The sequence below is a fragment of the Cryptomeria japonica genome, chromosome 7 (assembly GCF_030272615.1).
Source record: "Cryptomeria japonica chromosome 7, Sugi_1.0, whole genome shotgun sequence".
NCBI lineage: Eukaryota > Viridiplantae > Streptophyta > Pinopsida > Cupressales > Cupressaceae > Cryptomeria > Cryptomeria japonica.
The window spans coordinates 128728581-128753368 of record NC_081411.1 but is presented as its reverse complement, the minus strand read 5'-3'; the positions used below and the strand labels follow the sequence as shown (position 1 = coordinate 128753368).

Genomic DNA, 24788 nt, shown 5'->3' with positions numbered 1-24788 from the left:
CATATAAATATAAATAATAAATAATAAAAATAATTTCAAAACACATGTTTACAACTTAAAAAATACATTATTTTAAAAAATTTAGTCCAGAAATTTAAAAATAAAAAATGAAGCCATAAAGGAAGATTTTTTAAAATATCACATGAGACAAAGTTTTAACTCCCCCTCTTGTGAACCTCCAGAAAATTTCAGGACTTCTTCTATTTTAAGATTAAAATATATCAAAAATATAAAAATTATATCTTTTAACAAACATAAGAATGATTTTGAATATAAATATATGAAATAAATTATAAAAACATTTGGAGAATAAATATTTTAAATATTTACATCTAAAAAGAAATGATTTTTAAACATTCATTTAAAGAAGATATTTTTTATTAAAAAAGTAAGTTATAAGAAAAAGATTTTTTCATTCATCAAATGATAAAAAAAAGTTCAAAAATAATATTTTTTATAAACTTTTATGTGATTAAAAAGATTTTTTAATTGATTGAATGATAAAGAAATTTCAACACCCACTTTTCTAAACCTCCACAAAATTTCATGATTAAAAACAAAAGCTCCTATTTTTCTATTAATTTTAAATAATAAATTCATATATTATTACACTTACAAAATCATAATCTGTATTTTTGTGTAAACAAACCCACAAACATTTATGTAACTTTGAAGCAACGTTTAGGGTACTGAATCACTAACCACGGGTCGACACTTGGTCCCGTGTTCGAATCCCACGTTGTGTTTTATATTGAAAAGATACGTGGGATTCGAACACGGGACCAAGTAAAACACCAGAAGAACAACCCTTTTTGCAGGGCACTCATTACTACCACAGCATTGAGCACAGTTGTACAACCAAATCATAAACAAGTATCATTATGGTAACAAAATTTAGACCTGCACAATGACCAATGCAAATTCTGGGACGGTGTCGATGCAATCCAAGCTCTCTGGATTGAATCTGGACCTTCGATGTTCAGAAATTTCCTCCCCTGTAATGACGCCGTTACTTAAAGATTAAGTCAATTGAGATCAGAGGAATGAGCATTACTGCAACGCATTAAATGGGTCCACCGCCAAAATCTTTATTTTGGGCATTTGCCTCAGATTGGACAGATCCTGGAATTCTTGTGTACGATCACTTTCGGGCTTATAATAATGGCGGTCGTTTGTGGGTCATGTTCATATTACAGACAAGAAACATGGATGGAACTGTTCATCAATTCTGGTTGCAATGGAAGCTCATTATTGCGTTCTGAGTTGTGTTGTTAGTTGCAGTGGAACATCAAACACTTACCCTTTTTCAGTCTCACATTAATAATTACTCTGTCCTTGAAGACATTGGTTCAGAGTGATTCGTTGACGTATTTGAATCCATGGAGACAAATGGTCTAGATTCTGTAAAATATAATAATTGACTTGTTCCTTACAAATAGTTTTTTAAGTTATGGTTTCAAATTTTCTCAAAGAGTCTAATGCTGACAAATAGGAGGGGAAGACTATTGACTTTTCTCATGTTTGGAAGGAAGATAAAAAAGAGGGAGAGACTATTGCTGACCTGGTGGTCCCTTTTCATTTTTGAGATGAAGAGAAAGAGGAGGGAGAGATTAATCCTCATGGGGTGGTCCCTTCTCTTGTTGAACATGGAGTGAAGATAAAGAGGAGGGAGAGACTAATGCTGACGGGGGTGGTCCCTTCTCTTGTTGAAGATGGAATGAAGATAAAGAGGAGAGAGACACTAATGCTAACGAGAGGTGGTACCTTCCTTTGTTGAAGATGGAATGAAGATAAAGAGGACGGAGAGACTAATGCTGATGCGGGTTGGTCCCTTTGTTTGCTGAGGATGGAGTGAAAATAAAGAGGAGGCATAGACTAATGCTTACGAGAGGTGGTCTCTTCCCTTGTTGAGGATGGAATAAAGATAAAGAGGAGGGAGAGACTAATGTTGACAAGGGGTGATTCCTTCCCTTGTTGAAGATGGAATGAAGATAAAGAGGAGGGAGGGACCAATGATGACGAGGGGTGGTTCCTTCCCTTGCCGAGGATGGAATGAAGATAAAGAGGGGGGAGAGATTAAAGCCAACGAAGGGTGGTCCCTTCCTAACACCACCACAAGCACATGGGGCAAACTGGATGATTGGGATCCCCCTCCATCTCCCACTGTTGTTGCCCTTGCCACTTAAGTTGCTTTCTTGTTTTTTTTTTTGGCTTTTGGGCTTTCAAAGCATTGTCGTGTGACTTTAAGGAGTGACCTCATGTCCTCCTATATTTTTTGGTGGATATGTGTATATATTTTTAATTTAATTGAAATCGATGCACGTAATCATGAAAAAAATGGAAACTAAATGAGGATGTAAGGTAGATACAATGCAAAAATTGGAAATTTTTTAATGTTAATTATTGAATTCATGAAAAATTAATGGTGTAGTGTTATATTGATAATTTGAGGATGATATTGAAGTCTAAGGTTTTTAAATTAAATTAGTTTTAAAACATATTAAACTATGATATTTAATTTGGTATATTAATGTATGGTTTTAATGTAAAATGTATTGTTAGAGTTGTTGGATTGTTGTTGTCAAAGTTGTTGAATTGTTATTATCGGTATCTTTTCTATTGTTCATGTGCCATAATTTTTCACTAGATATTAAAGTACATTTCTGCTTATCCATCATGTGGACACTTAACCTATATGAATATAATATGTCACACCATTTTTATTTTTTTTGAGTTTTGACATGAAATAGATGTTGGTGTGAACAAGGTATATTATCTCACAAGTAGTCTTTTAGGTCCCATTCACACTAATATACTTAAGCTAGCTTAGATTATGTGCTTATTTGTCACATGTCAATAAACTAAGACACATGTCATGATCCAATTACTCTTAGGGTTTCATCCTTGTCTCTATAGCAATGGTTTCTTATTGTATATTGTATCGTTATTCATTTTGCATCTAATGAAATCTTAGGTTTCATAGTAAGTCTTTTTTTTCCCTATTATATGAAAAAAGTGTTTTGATTGTAGGTGATCTTTTAGGTAGTTATGGGGTTCAATTATCAATTACAACAATAAAAACCAAGGGTAGAAAATTTCTTGGAATATTGTTTCTATAAGTGACCATGGATGAAATGAAGGTACACAATGTGTTTTGAGTTGAGTTGTGAGATAGGAAATTTGTATCTCATGTCATAATTAGAAGAAAATAGTTTTCATCTTCAACTTTGTTAGTATCACAAATTTATTTTCCAACATGTCTTTGTTCAATCTTGAAATCACAAGGTGCAACAATATGGAAATAAGAATGTAATGGTATATAATTTATTAATATGAGATAAAATTTCACCAAAACAAATTTCCCCTTTCTAGGAGTATCCTTTAGCCATTAGTGTATATTGTACTTCTCTAACCAACTATTTGCTATAGTTTTCTCTTTATACACCCATTTGCAACCAACATGATTTCTTACCTTAGGAAAACTTACAATATATTATGTTACACATCTATTTAAGACCAACATATCCTCTTATATGACCTCTAGACAAGAATCATGATTCTCTAAAGAGATAGCCTCCCTTAAAGATTTGAGTTCATCATTAGTATATAACTGAAGTAAATACATAATAAAGATATGATGAATTGCACATTTTATTTAGGTGGTTTATTTATTTATTTATCATATGGATCTTCACAAGATTGGGGTAATATATTCTACTTGTTTTTCTAGATGTTCATCCTACTCAAAAATCTCAAATGAATCCTCTTCTTTCTTTCCATCCTCTAATCGATAATTCTATTTTTTAACGCATGCATCTTCTCACATTTTGACCTTTGTTTCAAAATGCATTATTTTTCTTCCTTCCTTTTCCTTTGGTTGCATAAGATCTAAAAATACATCAATTTCCCTATAAATCACATCTTTAAAATAAATTATTTTTTTGGTTAGAAGATTCCAAATCTTATAACTTTTGGCACTCTCACCATAATTAAATAAGATACATTTATGCAATTTTGAATTCAACTTAGATATTTTTTCTAAGAAATTTGAATAAAAGACTCACAACTAAATATTCTTAAATATAAACTAGAAGGTTTCTTACATGTCCATACTTTATAAGGATTCTTATCTACAAGAGCTAAACAAAGAAATTGATTAATCAAGTAGCAAGTATTAGTCACAACCTTTGCTCAAAAGAATTGATGTAACTTTCTACCACACATCATGTTTTTATGGCTCTACACATTAAGGTTTGTTTCATCATCTATACAATTCCATTCCATTGATGTGTGTAAGTAGTGGTCTTTTACTGAAAAATACCTACATGTCTACTAAAATCATCAATTTTTTTTTGGAGCAATGCTCACCATCATTGTTAAATATATCAACACCTTTATTTTCATGTGTAATTATTTATTTACCAAAGCCTCAAAATACTTAAATTTCAAGAAAGATTTATATTTATTATATAAAAAAATAAACCAAGGTGGATGCAGAGTAATCATTAATGAATGCAAAATAATAAAAATATTTACCCAATGGACCATGATTCACCAAACCAAGCACATTTGAACAAATAAATTATAATAATATTTGTGCGAGCTATTACTTTAAATAGGAAATAAAAATCTATTATATTTTCAAGTACACAATATGCATAGGAATAAATGCTCACCGATGTAAAGAAAAAAACATCAACCATGTTTTTATTAGTTCTGGTGTGAATAGATTTCACCAAACATTAGTGTCACAAGATACATAGATTTTTAAATGTTTTTAATTACATTACCGATGTAGAGTTGGAAATTCACACATTGTGAACCTTAGGTACCAATAAATAATCACTTACCAACTTAAAACCAATTCGTTGAATATCACATGGACTCTAGAATCATTCAACATAGACATAGAAAGAAAATTTATCGCAAGTCCTAGTTCTATGTGTTAATCATTATTGAAAGTTTTCACTCCTCTATCATTGAAACACAATCACAACTTTCCCTTACCAACAACCCTATGAGTAATATTGTCACCAAGAAAAAATTTCCTTGTGGAGAGTCATATAGTAGGATAAACTTATTTTAATGAAAATCAGTGTTAGTCCAAAAATAAATAGTGCATAATTATCACTGTCATAAGAAGATCTCTTTAAGGAGGAATCATCGTAGGATTTCTTTTTGTTTATGCATTTCTTTTCAACATGTTAGGTCTCTTTACATAATTTTAACACTTCACTCTTCTGAGTAGATTTAGATCTTCTTTTTGATTTAGACCTATTTTTTAATTTGTTTTGATCTCTTTTAGAGTCTTACTTAAAAATGCAAGACATGCTTTTGAGTCTTCACTAATGGATTTTCTTCTTGTTTCCTCTAAAAGGTGATAATAAGGGAGTTCATGTTTGACTCTATAATACGATCACTAATAGAAATTTATTTTTTTTCCAATATTTTGACAAATAATAAAGAAACAAGAAACAGGTATCTTCGCCTTCAAGCTTAACATTTAGTAAAGCCAGTGATTCGGAATCAAGTTAACAACATTCAAATATTTTACTATAGATTTAGTTTCCTTAATTTTTAAAGAATATAAATGTATTTTAAGATATAACTTATTCATTAAAATTTTACTTTGGTAAATATCACCCATCCTCTTCCATAATACAAATGAGGTGGCCTCCTCTAAGATATTCAAGATGACAAATTTTTTCTTGTCCATTGTTTTCCAATCTTCATTAGATATTCCATCAATTTTTTCTACCTTTTATAGAACTTTCGTCATCTCTATCTTCCAAGATATCCTCCATTTTAAACTTCATCGACATATACGAAAAGTCATAAAACTTTTCAATATTTGAATGAGAGGTAGAGGTCATGGTTTTAATTACTAAAAAAATTGTAAAATGACTCTGATATATTCAAGATGACAATAGTTTAAAGATACAACCAAATCGTTCCTTGTCCCCTCTTGTCCAATTTTTTTCAATCTTCATTAGAAATTCTTTTTGAGTTTCCTTCCTTTTCTAGAACATTCCCCTAAACTCTCTATCAAAATGTCCCCTGTGTTGAACTTTCTTAACTTATACAAAGAGACATTAAACTTTTCAATCTTTGAACAAGAGGTACATGTCATGGTTTCAATTACTTACAAATTTATTAAAGTCAAACTATAACAAAAAGGACACACCATTTCAAGAAATCCGTCCCCTCTTCAATATAACTAGAGCTTTGATATCAACTATTTAACAAATGATAAACTACTATGAAGGAAAGCTTGTTTGCTTAGTATGGAATTTTGAAAATCTGATTATAACATCATTTAATCTACAATTAAAGTAGATATGTAGAAGTTTTAATGAATAAATAACAGATTAACAAACCATAAGATTCAAATATATGATATTGAGTGTATGCGAAGAATCCATAATAAACTCCACTACAAAAGAGATATTGATCTTGTATTAATCAAGATCAAATATCTACATCAATACAATCCTTTTTATCTTCTTCAATTTAGAAGCAATTTGATAACAAATTATTACCTAGAAATACAATACCTTTATCTCATGCCTTGAATATGTAGACTTAAAGAGGCACAAAAAAACTACCAAACATTAATACCATGGGCCTAAACAAGGTCCCAGTATACCAAGGTGTGATTTTTTTATTTGTGGAGAGCATCGTTCAAGAATAAGTTTAATAACTTCCAAGTATGTAACCTCCACCATAATGTTAGAAAATTCAAATTACAACTCCCAAGAGCCCCACTAAGCAAATATCTACAAGGCATTACTCTTAGTATTCAAAAGGGGCCTTTCAACTTTCTTTTCCTCTTTTCATATTTTTTTTCAAGAATAATTCCAAAAAAATTGAGAATAATAATTAATATTGTTGTCCCCATCCCATATGGGTGTCCAAGATCACTCACTCCATGTACTAAGAAGAAATTACATGCTTTTTTTTGGCTATCTTATTAAACTAAATATTCTAAATATGGGGAATTGTAAGGTAGATATCATGTAATCCCAACATTCATTTGATTGTGAAAAGAGTCACCTAAATTAACAATTTTTATCCCAAAAGAGAACACGCAGAATGGATGGCATATGGGCATCATTTGGGCACTTGTAGTTGAAAGGCCTTTTGATTGAAGGTGAAGATCTTTAACGAGTTGAACTTCAATCAAAGGTCCTTCATGAAAAGGTGGCCTTCTATTAGATGTCCTTAATTAGAACATCACCTTTGAAATGACCTATAAAAATGTTTTAATATTAAAAAAACGAGATCTTTGTCAAAAGTAACTTCAATTGAAAGTTTGTGACACATAAATTGATCAAGACCTTAATTAAGGAACTTTCTAACAAATAAAACCCTTCATTATATCACACTTGCACAACATAAGTTTATTATCCTTGATCATAAAACTAATTCCATCACAAATGAAAAAAGTAACCGTAGTGATTTGACCTCCATAGAATTAAATTTTATCTTGATTCTCGACATATTTCAAATAGAAAAGAACCAAAATTAATATGAGAATAGATTCATTCATGACCCAAAACTAAATTAATCGCGTCATATTATAGAGCGAAGTGGTGTCTTTCATAATTCGAATTATACAGCGCAATTCAATCCGTAGGATAGTAGAGCGGAATTCGAATTACACGGCAAAATTTGATTACTTTTTGACTGTTACACATTTTAAATATATTCTATCTATTACAAATAATTTTCGTAATGGCCTATTAGCTCAGTTGGTTAGAGCGTCGTGCTAATAACGCGAAGGTCGCAGGTTCGAGACCTGCATAGGCCAATTTAGGCATTTTATAAGCCATTTTATAAATACATATATCCAAATTGGTCACTCTTAACATAATTTTGCCCTTACAAATTATTAAGTTGATTTTGTTTTTCTTAATCTGTTTACAGTTTTTATATTTATATTTGTAAAAATACTATATCCATATTTGTCACTCTTAACATAATTTTGCCCTAATTGGCTATCTTTTAGTTTTATAAATTCTTAACAGTTTTTATATCTATATTTATAAAAATACTATATCCATATTTGTCACTCTTAACATAATTTTGCCCTAATTGGCTATCTTTTTTTTAATTTTTATTTATATTATAATTTTTTTGGTTAAATATCTTTTATTTTATTGTATTTAATATTTCATTTTTAGTTATATTATAATTTTTTTGGTAAATTGATTAAATTGTGACAAATACTTAATTTTAAGCTATATTTTCAATTTTTCTAAATTAATTAAATCATACTTATTTCCTCTTTGAGTTGAATTCCTTAGTCCCCCTTAGTCTTGTGGCATTTTTATACTACATTATAGCCTTATTGGGGCATGCTACTCATGTTGAACACCACTTTTTTCTACTTGCTGTTAGAAAAGGTTTTGTATTGAGGTTGACCTCTCCAAGGACATCAAGCATTCCATCAATATCTAAATAGGAACATGGGTCTCACTTAATAGGTGACTTATCTTAACTTGCCAAATGCATATTATCAATGTTAATCTTGGAAGCATGAAATTTGAGAGTTTGTTTTGGTTACTTAGCATCCAAATCTCAAACCAAGCAACCAATTGGGTAATCTCCCAAAAAATGGGGATGGCAAGATCATAGTGAATGAATATCAATAAGAGTTCTCCAAAGAATCAAGCCAAAGATGCTAGCTCAAACATAGAGTTGTTTGATCTCATGTTTCAAAGCTTAACAAGGCAAAGAAAGTGTTCCTTCATAACCCATAGGGGAGTTTTCTCAGTAGTGAATTAAACTTGATTTAATATGTCACTCCCCATTAGTATTCTCTCTTCTCAAACTAAAATGTTGCTACATTCTCCGCTAGCACCCCACTAATCCTGTAGTATATCTCTTAAGGCTAAGGAGGAGCTTTTTCTATAAAAAAAAGACCTTTTGTGGGGTTTAAATCTTCAAAATTTGCATGACTCACCATCAAGGATTATTGAAGAACTATAGAGATTTTGATGTGCTCAATGCCACACCTCTTGATTATTAATGTACCCATGCTTAGAGGGTCCAACTGAGGATTATCCATCCATGCAACCAAACAAACAAACTGACAACAATTCAATGAAATAATAACAAATCTTTATTTTAATATACTCATAATAATATTGCAAGTTGTGATGGGCTTCCAACATTCTAGGCCTCAACCATTTCAATGCAATATATGATTAAACATACAATGCCATGCCCCAACTTGCCTTACTTTCTTCATTACATTTTTATGTTCTTTAAGCATGTATATATAATTGCTTCAAATCATAGTGATGATCTTACTTGGCCACAAAGTGGCACAAATTTCAATGCCACATGAAATGGTAATCAACTAGATTTATAATTGAATCTCCCAAATAAAATGAGATAATGATGGATCTTCACACAATACATACCATAACCACCTCTAGCTCCAATGTACCTTGCTATATGTTTCTTTGCTAGTGTAGAATTTAGAGAGCTATCACAAGTCACTATATAGTGAACTAGATGTGAGCTAGTTAAGCTCCATTATTTGCTAAAGAGCTATCACAAGTAATGAATTTGAACTAGGTGTAAGCTTGATAAGTAGGAGATATTTTCCATAGCAAGTCAAATTGTGATATTGCTATCAAGATTCAACTGTGTAGTTTTTGATTTAAACTTATTGACCCATGTTTCATGAGTAGTGGTTCAGAAGAATCCATCTCTCATGAGAATGGATGGAACACTTAGCACTCATTGCATCTAGGTGATGCACATAGAAGTGAATCATTGCGCCTTCTTGGGTGGTCACCCATCCCAGTACTACTCCAACTTGAGTGAGCTTAACCATGGAGTTTCCTCCAAAGTTAAGCCCACTTAGCTTGCAACCCCATTTGCAAAAAAATCAACAAGTGTTGTGTCTTATTAACTATTCATTATAGAGTACCTATAGCTCATCAATTGATTGGTACAAGATATTTTCCTTAGCAAGTCAAATTGTGGTATTTCTATCAAGATTCAACTATGTAGTTTTTTGAGTCAAACTCGTTGACCTATGTTTCATGAGTAGTGGTTCACAAGAACCCATCTCTCATGAGAATGAATAAGACACTTAGCACTCATTGCATCTAACTTAGTTCTTTTTTCTCTTGAATTTGATTAGCTCCTTCTAGAGAACTCTAACTTCAAATAAGATAGACCCTCTTCTATCCATCTACCCATAAATCCCATTTTGAATTTTCTCTACCCACACAACCTTCTTCATATTCATCCTATGATGAACCTAAATCCTACACACCTCATGTTGACCCTCCTAAGAATGTCTTATCAAATATCTTAGAATCCAAACTCATAACCCTCCCACATATCCAATTTAAACATCTTGCTAAGTGTGATCCATCACCCTTTCTTTCATGTGCATATGGCCACTCTTCCAATTGGTTCCATTCTATAAAATATAAAACTCAATATCTTCTTGATGAGAGTGTCATCATTGTTACTTATGATACACTTCTTATTGTCTCTTGACGACACTCTTCTTTGGTTGATGAGAATAATCCTATTGACACTCGTGTGACCTCTTATGTGCCCTCTATGTCCCCTATTTTACTCATAGTTCATAAAATTCTTCTTTTTGTGATAGTAAGTTGTTTTGATAAATTTCTAAGATTCCTCCTATAACTTTTGTATTCAATTACACTATATCCATAGCTTTAGAGTTAGTAGATTTCTTCACGTTTATAATTGGTTGATTTTAGTATTTCTTGGTTATCCTAATACCTACTAGTAGTGCATGTAGTTTTGTTTTTGTGGCATTTCCATTTCATGGTAACACTATCCAAGTGCAACCATCTTCTCTTATTTTTTGTCACAACACAAGCTTCTTCATCTTTGTTGTCCTCACCTATATTATAGGAGACAAAAACAACTTATTTTGGGGATTAACACCCATATGCATGCTTATGAAGGACATTTTCCTTTCCCCATCCCCTTTTATCACGCTTAATTAATTTCATACATTTCTTCTACGTAATTATTTTTTAATGGGGAAACACTTCTATTATTCTCACATTTTGTCATGTTTTCCTAATATTTACATTTTTCTGGTCCTAATTATAGAGTACTCTTGGATGTAACCACCTCCATCTTAGATCATCTAAAAATAAACCATGTTTTTCTAAGTGATTCTATGTTTAGTTAAGCATACAAATCACCAACAATAGAGAATCTAGCACAAGTGATTCTTCTTACCAATTAGTTCTCATGATTCCTAGAGATAGAGAAAGCTAGTCCGTTAATCATGAATTCTCTTATAATGATTCCTAGCACCAAGAAAGGCAAGCCCTTGAATCATATTTTTTCATCTCATGACTGCTAGTGGTAGAGTTAGTTGGTAATAGATTTATACATATATTCATAATCATATTGATTATATTTCTTTCTCTTCATGTGCATCAATTAATATTCTCTCCTTGAAGCAATTATATGTATCTTTATATTCTTATTTGTATATAATTCTTTTTCTATATTATATTTCATTATGTATGTTATTTATTCTTCCATATATATTCTTATGAACCTATAGCTTAGTGGTTTTGCAAGATAATGCTTTATAACACTATTGCCTCATTCAGTTTTTTGGTTTCTCTAACACTCTTTCTTTAGCAACTGTAGCGTCGTAAATTGTACGCACTTGCTAGGGTGGTACAATTTCACACCTAGTTTAGCACCCGCCTTGGCGCATTTTGCATTTTGCATTGCATTTCCCCTTAGCACTTAATTAATTAAATTAATTAGGTCTAGGGTTCTATTTTATCATCTCCCATATCATAAAGTTGGGCCCTTTTCATTAAAGTGTGCCCCTTTCATTTTATTCTCCCAATACATCATTTAATCAAAAACCCTAATTAGGTCCTATTTTGAACTTGGGGGCTTGATTTCGGGGGTCAAAACATCTCGAAATCAGCTGTAACTTCGGGATTCGCTCTAAAATCATCATATCCGACAGCCCTGAAAATTTGGTAAAAAGTTGTCGGGACCATGGCGCCCGGCGTGCACATCGTCCCGGACATTTTTCCCAAAATTTTAGGAGCACGATCCAATCATAAAATAAAGCTTAACCCCAAGAAATTGGTGGGAGATTCAATCTCTAGGTTGGCCAAAAGTTGAAATTAAGACCTAGGGTTTCATATATAAGAGCTCTCTTTCTTCATTGGAAATGATCCGAGTTTTTGGGTTTCAAGGGCCTTCTACACAGCGAAAGAGCAGATCTTTGAAGACTTCAACAACATTCAACATCCATCCATCAAGCATTCATCAAATTCATTCATCCATTTAGGGCTTTGAAGACATTGAAGAGCAACAAGGGATCACCGACTGAAGATTGGCTTGTACCCCTCCCTTGGGGTTGGGTATGATTTCATGTTGTTTTCATGTCTTTGCATAAGCCTCATTATATCATTTGTATTCATGCTTTAGATCACTTTGCATCTTGATTTAGAGCATTTACATTATCATTTGCAAGCAATTAGGGTTTACTTTCTAGGTTGCTCTAGTTTGCTTACTTGCATTTTAGGATCTTGCACACACACAAGGTCTGCACACACACTACTTTTACAATACAACTTGGCTATTCGTGGAGGTGGAAATCACCAAAGCGGGGGTTTGACTAAGGCAAAACCCTATATAGCTGCCCACCATACCTCTTCAGATATAAGTGCAGGTTTCGGGATTCGGACGACGCCGCAAGTTGTAGATCTGACGGAAGCAGACTGAGATAGAACAACACACCAAATTTCAGGGCAAAAGACCAGGACAGGGGTGTGGGGCGCCCTAGTCTTGCTAGGACAGGGGCGCTGGGTGCCCTGGTCCTTCTGTCAGACAGCAAGTTTCAGCATTTTTCCGACAGCTTTTCAGGTTGCAAAACAGCAGTTTCAGGAGCAGAATCAGGACAGTGGTGCTCGTGCCCTCATCCCGAACATTTTCACTCAAACTTTAACTCTGGGTACGCATCTGCATTCTTGTCTTGTCCTTGTGTTTACAGCTTTCCATTATTTAATCTTAATTCTGCAATCTTGTTACTAGTTCATACTTGCACTCTAGGGCTAGTAGTTGAACTTGCATCATTTTATCTATCATTTGCAACAAAGGAATAGAAATCCTAATAGGTATCCCATGGCTCTCTCTTCCATAGAAAGAAGTAGCCAATTGTGTGATACCTCTAGGCTCTTTCGTATTCCACAATGTGTGTCAAAAGGTAGGATTAGGACATGTTAGCCTAGTCTCGCTTTTTCCCCTACACAGCAACCTTTATGTTTTTCTCACATCTCTATGTTGTAGGTTTTCATATTTAACTTGTAGTTTTGCATATTCTTAGATTAGGGGTATGCATTCCTTATTTGAAGACTATTGTGCATCTTCTAGTTGTTATTTATTTTTAATGTTTTAGTATATATATATATATATATATAATGCAGGAGCATCCCCAGTTCTTGGCAATCTTGTATCAACCAAAAACATTTCTTTTCAGTTTGTTTTCTACTTTGCACTTTCAACATTTCTTTCGGCATTTTCTTGCATTTTCTCACCGGATCTTGTAGAATTGGATTTTGGTCAAGGACATAGTCATCTACCTTATTCCTGAATTGTAGAACGTTTGGATCTTTTTTCGGCAAGATATTGATTCCAAATTCTAAGATAGTTTTCTGGCTTAGAACCCCGTAACTGACTGGACCTATCCTGCTATTGGCGAACCTTGCCGATCCTTTCCATTGCTTGTGGAGCCTTAGCGTGTTGTTCCATAATTCCAAGAAAGGCAAGCCCTTGAATCATATTTTTTCATCTCATGACTACTAGTGGTAGAGTTAGTTGGTAATAGATTTATACATATATTCATAATCATATTGATTATATTTCTTTCTCTTCATGTGCATCAATTAATATTCTCTCCTTGAAGCAATTATATGTATCTTTATATTCTTATTTGTATATAATTCTGTAGCGTCCTAAAATTGCGACACTTGCAATTTCGACTGCATTTCAGTCTTCACGATGGCGACGCAACACGCAACCTGAATGGAGACCCCGAAACCTGATTATGACACTGAAAACTGCATTTTCTTGCACCTTGGCCTGAACCTCCTTTGCACCCTGCTGTCTCGGGAGGTGGGACCAGAGCGCCCAGCGCCTTGGTCCCCCAGGACCATGGCGCCCAGGGCCCTGGTCCCCCAGGACCATGGCGCCCAGCGCCCTGGTCCCTGGGTCCTATTTTGGGCCCGGTCTCTTTTGGACTTCGGGTCTTTATGTTTGCAAATTGGAAAATTATCTTTCCTGGTCAGCCTAAGGTCGGGAAAATCAGTCTATCAGCCCTAATTGACAAGTATATAAACTACATTTTCCTCTTTCATTCGATATGATGGAAAAAGCGTGGAAACTATACTCAAGCATTCAAGCATTCAAGCATTCCTTCAAGCAATTGATCATTTCAAGTCTCCATTCAAGGCTAAGTGTTGCATTCAAGACAAGGATTCAACCATTGAAGAGGAGATCACTTACAACATACTACTACAACATACAACATACAACATCTATACCTTCGCACATAAGGATACAAACATCCTTACAACAAGGTATTAGTACTTGTTTTACATTACAGACATTTACATTTACAGCATTGCTCATTTCTTGGTTAATTCCAAAACCGGGGTTTGACCTAAAGGCAAACCCCTAATCCCTAACCCCCCAATCGTCTTCGCTTTTCTGTGTGTAGGTTGCAGGTACGTGGCTGAAATTGAAGATCTGGAATCCTTGTGCAGAGACGAACAGATCCCCCTTCGTTTCGCGGATTTTTCGGAGGACCGTGGCGCTCGGGCGCCATCGTCCCGGCAACTTTCGCTCAAATTTGTAGGACAGCGCTGTATCGACATTTTACTACTAATTCCAGGTCCGCAGCTTCATCCTATATCCCTATCTCAGTTTATAAGCGAATCTTTGTCATTTTCTATGCATTCCTAGCTTAATTCTTCTATGCACATTCTTTACAAAAGAGGGTAGCCTTGCTGTCATAACCCTTGAAACTCATTTAGCATCCAATCTTGCATTGCGTGGGATTGGATCTTGTGGGTTTCAACCCCTCTTTTGAATGTAAAGTCTCTCCCCTAAGTGAAAACCATCAACCCTAGAGTGAATCTCCCTTCTCTCTCCTTGGAGTTGGAAGAGGGGAGAGCAACTAGGGTTCGATCGCGATTTTCCGCTTTACATTTTGGTGAACCCGACGTGAACATCCTTTCTGATTATTCATGGTTAGATCTGAAAATTGGATTCCTTGATTACATTTCCATGTTGATCTTTTGCAAATTTTAGAGGTTGATTGCATAAAAACCCTAAATTTTCTTTTTAGTAATTAAGCTTGTGAAATGTCTAAATGTTAATGCTTGTTTCAGATCTACCCTTCTATTACAAATTATCAATTCATATTTGTGCTTTAATTTTGAAAATTAAGTGGTTAAGTGTTAAAACCCTAATTTTTAAAACCCTCTTGATTCAACCTTTGTCCGACAATTTCACTGATCAAAACATCTCCAAATCAGCTGTAACTTTGGATTCCGCAATAAAATCACAATATCTTTCATCCCTGAAAATTTGGAAAAAAGTTGCGAGGACCGTGTGCACTCCGAGCGCCATCGTCCCCGACATTTTTTCCGAAATTTCGGGAGCTAGATCTTACTGTATTTTCCTGCTAAAATCTAGAATTTTGGCTGATTTTATCAAATCTAACACTTTCAAAATTACAGTCAAAGTTGGTCTTGTGATTGCTTGGATTAAGGCTTCTAAACATTCAAAAAATCATTGAAATTGAAACTTTGTGTCAAAATTGTGTTCTTACTGTCCTAAATCTGAAAAGTGTGTTTGCATTCATTCGAAATTTCAGTGCTTTATTCAAATTCTTACAATTTGTGACTTTTGAAATTAAGTGCTTAATTACAACAACTTTAATTTCCACTTTCAAAATTGAATTTTGCGTGAAATTGAGTCAACTTTTGAATTTCAAAACTTGCATTGCTTTCGGTATTCCCTCTAAAATCATAAAATTCAAAATTTCAGTTTCCCTCTCTTTTTCAAAATTCAAATTTTTGCATTTTTTGACAATCTTGGTAGGGTTCAATTTCGAGATTGCAACTTTAATTTGGCCTATCTACAGATCGTAAAACCACTCAATTTTTTCAGATTAGCTCCAAAATCATCATAACTTTCATCCCTGCAAATTTCAAAAAAAGTTGCTCGGACCGTGTGCACTCCGAAGCGCCACGGTCCCTGACATTTTTTCTGAAATTTCGGGAGATTGTCCTGATTGTATTTAACAGCTTAAATCTGGAAGATTGGCTGATTTTACTGAAAATTGTTACCTCTAAAATCAAAATTTTCTCTCCCTCTCTAGTGCATGAGTTTTACAACAATAAGCCCTACTTACACTATTCCTGTTAGACGAAGCCGTAGAATTAAGTCTTTCCGAGGTTTAATTACCGAGGAGATGGAACCTAATTTGAATAGCCTTTTTAACGAGGACATGGGTAATTCCTCTAATCCTCCTAATGATGAAGAAGCTCTCCATGAGGTTTCTGAAGAACAACTTTCAAAATTGGATAACCAATTTGACGATTTTCGACAATGGATGTCTCAAGAATACCCCGATAGTCAAGCTCTTCCTTTAATTGAGGGCCTAAAACGTATGCTTCAAAGTGATAAGAATGGAATTGATATTTTGCGTGGTATTGCACACATTGTGGATTCGAATGTGATGCCTATGAAGAATTGTGCTGAAAATTTGGGTTATACACAACCTCCTACTCAAGTCAATCATTCTATTCCTTTGATGACTTCTATTGCTAGCATACCTACCTTTACATCAAACATAATGGCTACTTCTACACAAGACATTCCTCCTGTGATCACCAGTCATGGGGGCAATCCTTCCTCTTCAATTAACCCTCTTCCTTCATTCAATCCGATTTCTTCATTCGTCCCTTCAATGAGTGTTCCTATTACATCTCCACAAATGAACATGATGCAAGGGGGCAATTCATTCAATCATTCCATTCCTCCTTGTAGTGTTCCTCCTGTCCAATCATCTCCTATGACTAATTATCATAGAGTCCCACCACCTTACTCTTTACCTTCTTTCAATAACATAACACCTCCATCTCAATCTAACACATCTAATATGAACTCTTCGACTGAAGCGACCATTAACAATCTTGAACAAACTGTCTCTTCTTTACAGCAACAAATTGCCTCTATGAATCAATCTAAGTTTAGTGTGCCCACATTTGTTTTTGCGAGCCCACTTTCTCTTGACATTGTTCGAGCTATCCCTCCTAAACATGTTGAAATTCCGCATTTGGAGCTTTATAATGGTAAAGGTGATCCTCTAACACATGTTAAGACTTTTCAAACAATCTGTACTGATTTTGCTTATGACCAAAGGTTGCTTGCAAAATTGTTTACTAGAACATTAAGAGACAAAGCCCTACAATGGTATTGCTCGTTGCCTTCTTATTCTATTACTTCTTTCGAACAACTTGCAAATGCTTTCATTCAACAATTTCAAAACAATATAAGTCCTAAAGTTACTTTGATTGATTTAATGCATTGTAAACAAGGTGTTAAAGAAAAAGTGACTGATTTTATTGGTAGATATAAGCATTTGTATGCTCAAATTTCTTTTCCAGTGCCTGACAATGATATTCAAAGAATCTTTATTTCTAATTTACAAAAAGATATTCGAGACAAACTTCTGTTTTCTGAGTTTACTTCTTTCCAACAGTTGTGTGCAACTCTTCACAATTATCAACTGACTGTGAGTCAAATGGAACAATCACATCCTATGGCTCCGAGTGATAAGGGTGATAGCAGTCAACAACCATTTGGGAAGTTTAAACCGAACAGAGATTCCATCAAATTCAATGAAAACATCATCAACAACAATGTGAATGCAGCATCAGGTGTGCCTCCTATTTCTAAATTTTTCAAGAAAGAAAGAAAGTATACTCCTTTGAATGAATCATTGCATAGTATTATGAATAAGTTATTGGAACAAAATGTGCTTACTCTTCCTCCTATAAGGCAAATTGATCCTGTAAAGATTACTTCACCTTATTTTGATAACAAAGCTTTTTGTCAATTTCATCGTCAGCCTGGGCATGATACTGAAAAATGTTTTTCTTTAAAGGGTAAAATTCAAGATTTGATTGATAATAATACTATCTCTGTTTCTGGAGTGAATCATAAAGGAAATACATCTGTAGCTCCTCTTAATCAAAATCTTCAGATTTTCACTGATCCATTACCTTCTCATACCTCTAATGCGATTGAGACTAATGATTCCTCTTTTTCATCTGATGGTCTTGTGTCTATGACTCCAAATGTGATTAACTTTGTAGAGCAGCAAGAAAACCCTAAAGAACCTTCCATCACATTTGATTCCAGTGAAACCATTAGGGCACCTGATGGTCCTTTATACATAGTTGCAAAAGTCAAGAATACACCTTGCCGTGGAGTGCTTATTGATCCTTCGTGCATGGTTAATGTTATTACTGAAGAATTTCTTTTTACTTTGCAATTGAATCAAGTGATATATGACAAAACAGATGTGATTGTGAAACTATTTGATGCATTTTCTTCTCCTGCAATTGGTTCTATTACATTGCCTATTGAGGTCCATAACAAATCCCTTGATGTGAACTTTGCTATTATTCCTTCATCCGAACAATTTCGTGTGAAGCTTGGCTATCCTTGGCTATCTTCCATGAAAGCTATTGCTTCTCCTATTCATAAGTGTTTGAAATTTCCCCATAATGGTGAAGTTGTTACTGTCAATCATAGTCTCTTTAAACCAGCTGAAAGAACTTCTAGCGTTCCTATTGATTACTTTTGGCCTAAACAATTCCAATCTCTTCCTTCGCGAAGTGATCATCTTTTCAAATCTTATCAAAAGTGGAAAACAGATATGATCCTATCTCTAAGTGAACCTAGAACACCCAAACTTGACATTCCTATCATTCTTGAGAAGGAAGTTCTTCCTTTGAAAGATAAAACTAATGTCTTTCCTCAAGAAGATTCCCAACCCATCCCTATGGATGTGACTATGTCTATGTCTGATAAACTTCCTAAAAGTAGACCTATCCCTCCTCGTCATGATGGACTTGGTCTCCTTCCTAAACCAAAAATTCCTCCTTTATATGGAGCAGTTCCTCCTCCTTCCTCTTATGGAGAGAAGAGACCTTCCTCTTCTCCTATTATTCAACCTAAGAGACCACAACCTAAACACCCAAGTGATAAGGCTAAGAACATTCCTCCTCCTCAATCTTCTCCACTTCCTACTAAGACTAGATGAAATTGTTCTGCACGTGAACGCCGACGAAAGCGTCGTCTTAGAGCTCAAGCAGTTGCTTCTCAAACTTTGCAATCTCCGAAAACACCTTCAACAAGCATTATTCCATTTTCTCCAAAAATCTCCAAAACATAAGATGCATGATGGTCTTGATCCTGTGCGAATTAAAGACCCTATTTTTATAAATCTTGATGATGCTATAGATGAAAATGTTGCTTCTCTTGCTTCTGATAGTGAATATGAACTTGTTGATATGATAACCATTTATCTAACGAATTTTCTAAAGCACTTATCCTAAGACAAGAACAACGTGGCTCGGAACATGAACATAGCCCTTGTTTGGATCTTGTGATAGCTCCATCTGTTGTGTTGAATGTTCCTCCTCTAGCATGTTCCCTGCCTTCCCGAAACATTGATCAGCAAGATCGGGGGGTAGATGACGTGCTAGACTAGTTACATTAGCATAGCAGATTCTCTCCTCCTCTCTTGTGTTACTTCTTCTATACGTTACTCTCATTCTTCTATTTGTTGTCCTTAGTGTTGTCTACTTGAGGACGATGCAAAGCATTGAGATCTCTCGATCTCTCTCATGTTGACTCAAAAGACACATGTGTTCCCTTCTTCTAGGTGACCTTCCTTGATTGGGGAATGAAGAACAATTATGCATACATACATATGATATACATGAATTATCATACAGCATACTGACCCCGAGGAAAGTGAAGTCACCTCGTGCTTTATGTTTTGTGTCTATTATCCTTGGGTTTATCTCACACTTGGGGGCTAAATCCTTGCGATGACGTGCTCCTTTCTCATTTCTTATATGTATCACTACCTTAAAGCAATCACCCCCGGTGAGGCGTGTGCGATCGCTTTAACGTAGGGGGGCATACATCCCGTTCATATCTTTTCAAGATATTATGAAATTTCTTGACAAATCTAGCTTTGCCTTGAAAATTTTTGATATCTTTCTTGCATGACTCATAGTGAGGGAACCTTACTACTGACAGTCATGGTTCTCCCTCGTGATCTTCCCTTTTACTTTGTCAATCGAAGTCGTAAGATCCTTAGTCCACTGGGGGCTTGGTGTATCTTGCCTCCTTGACGTGGTGAAAGTCTTTCAATGTTGTTTCCTGGTACTTTACCGGAAGTATGAGCATATGCCTATACTCCCGCTAAAGTGGGGGCTAAATGTAGCATCCTAAAATTGCGACACTTGCAATTTCGACTGCATTTCGGTCTTCACAATGGCGACGCAACACGCAACTTGAATGGAGACCCCGAAACCTGATTATGACACTGAAAACTGCATTTTCTTGCACCCTGGCCTGAACCTCCTTTGCACCCTGTTGTCCCGGGAGGTGGGACCAGAGCGCCCAGCGCCCTGGTCCTTTAGGACCAGGGCGCCCAGCACCCTGGTCCTTGGGTCCTATTTTGGGCCCGGTCTCTTTTGGACTTCGGGTCTTTATGTTTGCAAATTGGAAAATTATCTTTCCTGGTCGGCCTAAGGTCGGGAAAATCAGTCTATCAGCCCTAATTGACAAGTATATAAACTACATTTTCCTCTTTCATTCGATATGATGGAAAAAGCGTGGAAACTATGCAATTGATCATTTCAAGTCTCCATTCAAGGCTAAGTGTTGGATTCAAGACAAGGATTCAACCATTGAAGAGGAGATCACTTACAACATACTACTACAACATACAACATACAACATCTATACCTTCGCACATAAGGATACAAACATCCTTACAACAAGGTATTAGTACTTGTTTTACATTACAGACATTTACATTTACAGCATTGCTCATTTCTTGGTTAATTCCAAAACCGGGGTTTGACCTAAAGGCAAACCCCTAATCCCTAACCCCCCAATCGTCTTCGCTTTTCTGTGTGTAGGTTGCAGGTACGCGGCTGAAATTGAAGATCTGGAATCCTTGTGCAGAGACGAACAGATCCCCCTTCGTTTCGTGGATTTTTTGGAGGACCGTGGCGCTCAGGCGCCATCGTCCCGGCAACTTTCGCTCAAATTTGCAGGACAGCGCCGTATCGACATTTTACTGCTAATTCCAGGTCCGCAGCTTCATCCTATATCCCTATCTCATTTTATAAGTGAATCTTTGTCACTTTCTATGCATTCCTAGCTTAATTCTTCTATGCACATTCTTTACAAAAGAGGGTAGCCTTGCTGTGATAACCCTTGAAACTCATTTAGCATCCAATCTTGCATTGCGTGGGATTGGATCTTGTGGGTTTCAACCCCTCTTTTGAATGTAAAGTCTCTCCCCTAAGTGAAAACCATCAACCCTAGAGTGAATCTCCCTTCTCTCTCCTTGGAGTTGGAAGAGGGGAGAGCAACTAGGGTTCGATCACGATTTTCCGCTTTACAAATTCTTTTTCTATATTATATTTCATTATGTATGTTATTTATTCTTCCATATGTATTCTTATGAACCTATAGCTTAGTGGTTTTGCAAGATAATGCTTTATAACACTATTGCCTCATTCAGTTTTTTGGTTTCTCTAACACTATTTCTTTAGCAACCTTTATGTTTTTCTCACATCTCTATGTTGTAGGTTTTCATATTTAACTTGTAGTTTTGCATATTCTTAGATTAGGGGTATGCATTCCTTATTTGAAGACTATTGTGTATCTTCTAGTTGTTATTTATTTTTAATGTTTTAGTATATATATATATATATATATATAATGCAGGAGCATCCCCAGTTCTTGGCAATCTTGTATCAACCAAAAACATTTCTTTTCAATTTGTTTTCTACTTTGCACTTTCAACATTTCTTTCGGCATTTTCTTGCATTTTCTCACCGGATCTTGTAGAATTGGATTTTGGTCAAGGACATAGTCATCTACCTTATTCCTGAATTGTAGAATGTTTGGATCTTTTTTCGGCAAGATATTGATTCCAAATTCTGAGATAGTTTTCTGGCTTAGAACCCCGTAACTGACTGGACCTATCCTGCTATTGGCAAACCTTGCCGATCCTTTCCATTGCTTGTGGATCCTTAGCGTGTTGTTCCATAATTCCAAGAAAGGCAAGCCCTTGAATCATATTTTTTCATCTCATGACTGCTAGTGGTAGAGTTAGTTGGTAATAGATTTATACATATATTCATAATCATATTGATTATATTTCTTTCTCTTCATGTGCATCAATTAATATTCTCTCCTTGAAGCAATTATATGTATCTTTATATTCTTATTTGTATATAATTCTTTTTCTATATTATATTTCATTATGTATGTTATTTATTCTTCCATATGTATTCTTATGAACCTATAGCTTAGTGGTTTTGCAAGATAATGCTTTATAACACTATTGCCTCATTCAGTTTTTTGGTTTCTCTAACACTATTTCTTTAGCAACCTTTATGTTTTTCTCACATCTCTATGTTGTAGGTTTTCATATTTAACTTGTAGTTTTGCATATTCTTAGATTAGGGGTATGCATTCCTTATTTGAAGACTATTGTGTATCTTCTAGTTGTTATTTATTTTTAATGTTTTAGTATATATATATATATATATATATATATATATATATATATATATATATATATATGTATATATATATATATATATATGTATATATATATATATATGTATGTATATATATATGTATGTATATATATGTATATGATGCAGGAGCATCCCCAGTTCTTGGCAATCTTGTATCAACCAAAAACATTTCTTTTCAGTTTGTTTTCTACTTTGCACTTTCAACATATCTTTCGGCATTTTCTTGCATTTTCTCACTGGATCTTGTAGAACTGGATTTTGGTCAAGGACATAGTCATCTACCTTATTCCTGAATTGTAGAACGTTTGGATCTTTTTTCGGCAAGATATTGATTCCAAATTCTGAGATAGTTTTCTGGCTTAGAACCCGGTAACTGACTGGACCTATCCTGCTATTGGCGAACCTTGCCGATCCTTTCCATTGCTTGTGGAACCTTAGCGTGTTGTTCCATAATTCTTGGGCGTGTGGCCGACTTTCCTTTTGATCCACACTTCTTCCTATGGATTTTCCGGAGGATTCTCATTGGCGGAGGCCAACTTGGTAATTTTACCCGTTTCATCATGTTCATCATTGTTTGATTCTTCTTGGGTCAACCGGATCCCTCTAGATCATATAAATCAATGCAATTTATCTTGTAGTAGTAAGCTTTGATAACCAAGAAGATCTCTCTTGAGGTCAAGAGGTCCGGTATAGACCAAGATTGTAATTGAGCATGTTTGTATCAGGCCAGTGAGCCTAATCTTGTAGATCGATGATGCCAGCAGATAGTAAATGGTTTTCATGATATAATCAATCAGTTTTGCATTGCGTCCATCATCTTGTCTTTCTTTCATTGTGTTTACTCTTGTTGTATGGTCCAGATAGATCTCATTGAGGTCCCTCCTAACCGTGACTGCATCAATATATCTCTGTGTGTATGTGTATGTATGTGTGTCTCTATATATATCCATATACATATATGTAGATATATATCTATGCATATGTATATATATACATACACACACATATAGATATATACATATATATACATATATATATATGTATATATGTATACATATATATATATATGTATATATGTATACATATATACACATATATGTATACATATATGTATACATATATATGTATATATGTATACATATATATATATGTATACATGTATATATATCTACATATATATATGTATACATATACATATACATATACATATACATATACATATATATATATGTACACACACACACACACACACACACACACACACACACACACACACACATATATGCATATGCACACACACACACACACACACACACACACACACACACACACACACACACACACACACACACACACACACATGTATACATACATACATATACATGTATATGCGCACACACACACACACACACACACACACACACACACACACATATTTATGTGCACTTTTAACCTGAAAGTACATAAAGGAGAAAACATAAAACTTAAACAAGATTAATAACAAAAACCCTACTAGAAGACATACGAACAACAAGTAGGATTCCATAAATGATAACAATCACAAAAGGGGTTACCACCAAAAAGGTTAGTCATGCTACAATGATGAAATAAGTACAATAAACCTCGACACACAAAGAGATAGGTTGTACTAGCACATGCAAGTCAAGATACCATGAAATGATGTGTTTCATCAATGAAGTTCACCAACACATAAAGGGATTACTAATTCAACATATGCGAAATTAGCAACAATAACTCATGAATACATTCAAGAGACACGAACTCAATGCATTCTTCATTATTCGTTTTGAAAATATACAAGTTAAAAAAAAAACCCCTTAGTCGAAGGTATGAATATCAAAAATA

General features: G+C 34.6%; 1 non-coding gene across 1 annotated transcript; it reads left to right on the top strand.

Moving 5' to 3' along the window:
* Window positions 1–7736: 7736 nt before the first annotated feature.
* On the top strand, window positions 7737–7810 carry TRNAI-AAU (transfer RNA isoleucine (anticodon AAU)). The gene has a single exon. It is a non-coding gene; the product is annotated as a tRNA-Ile (tRNA).
* Window positions 7811–24788: the final 16978 nt, after the last annotated feature.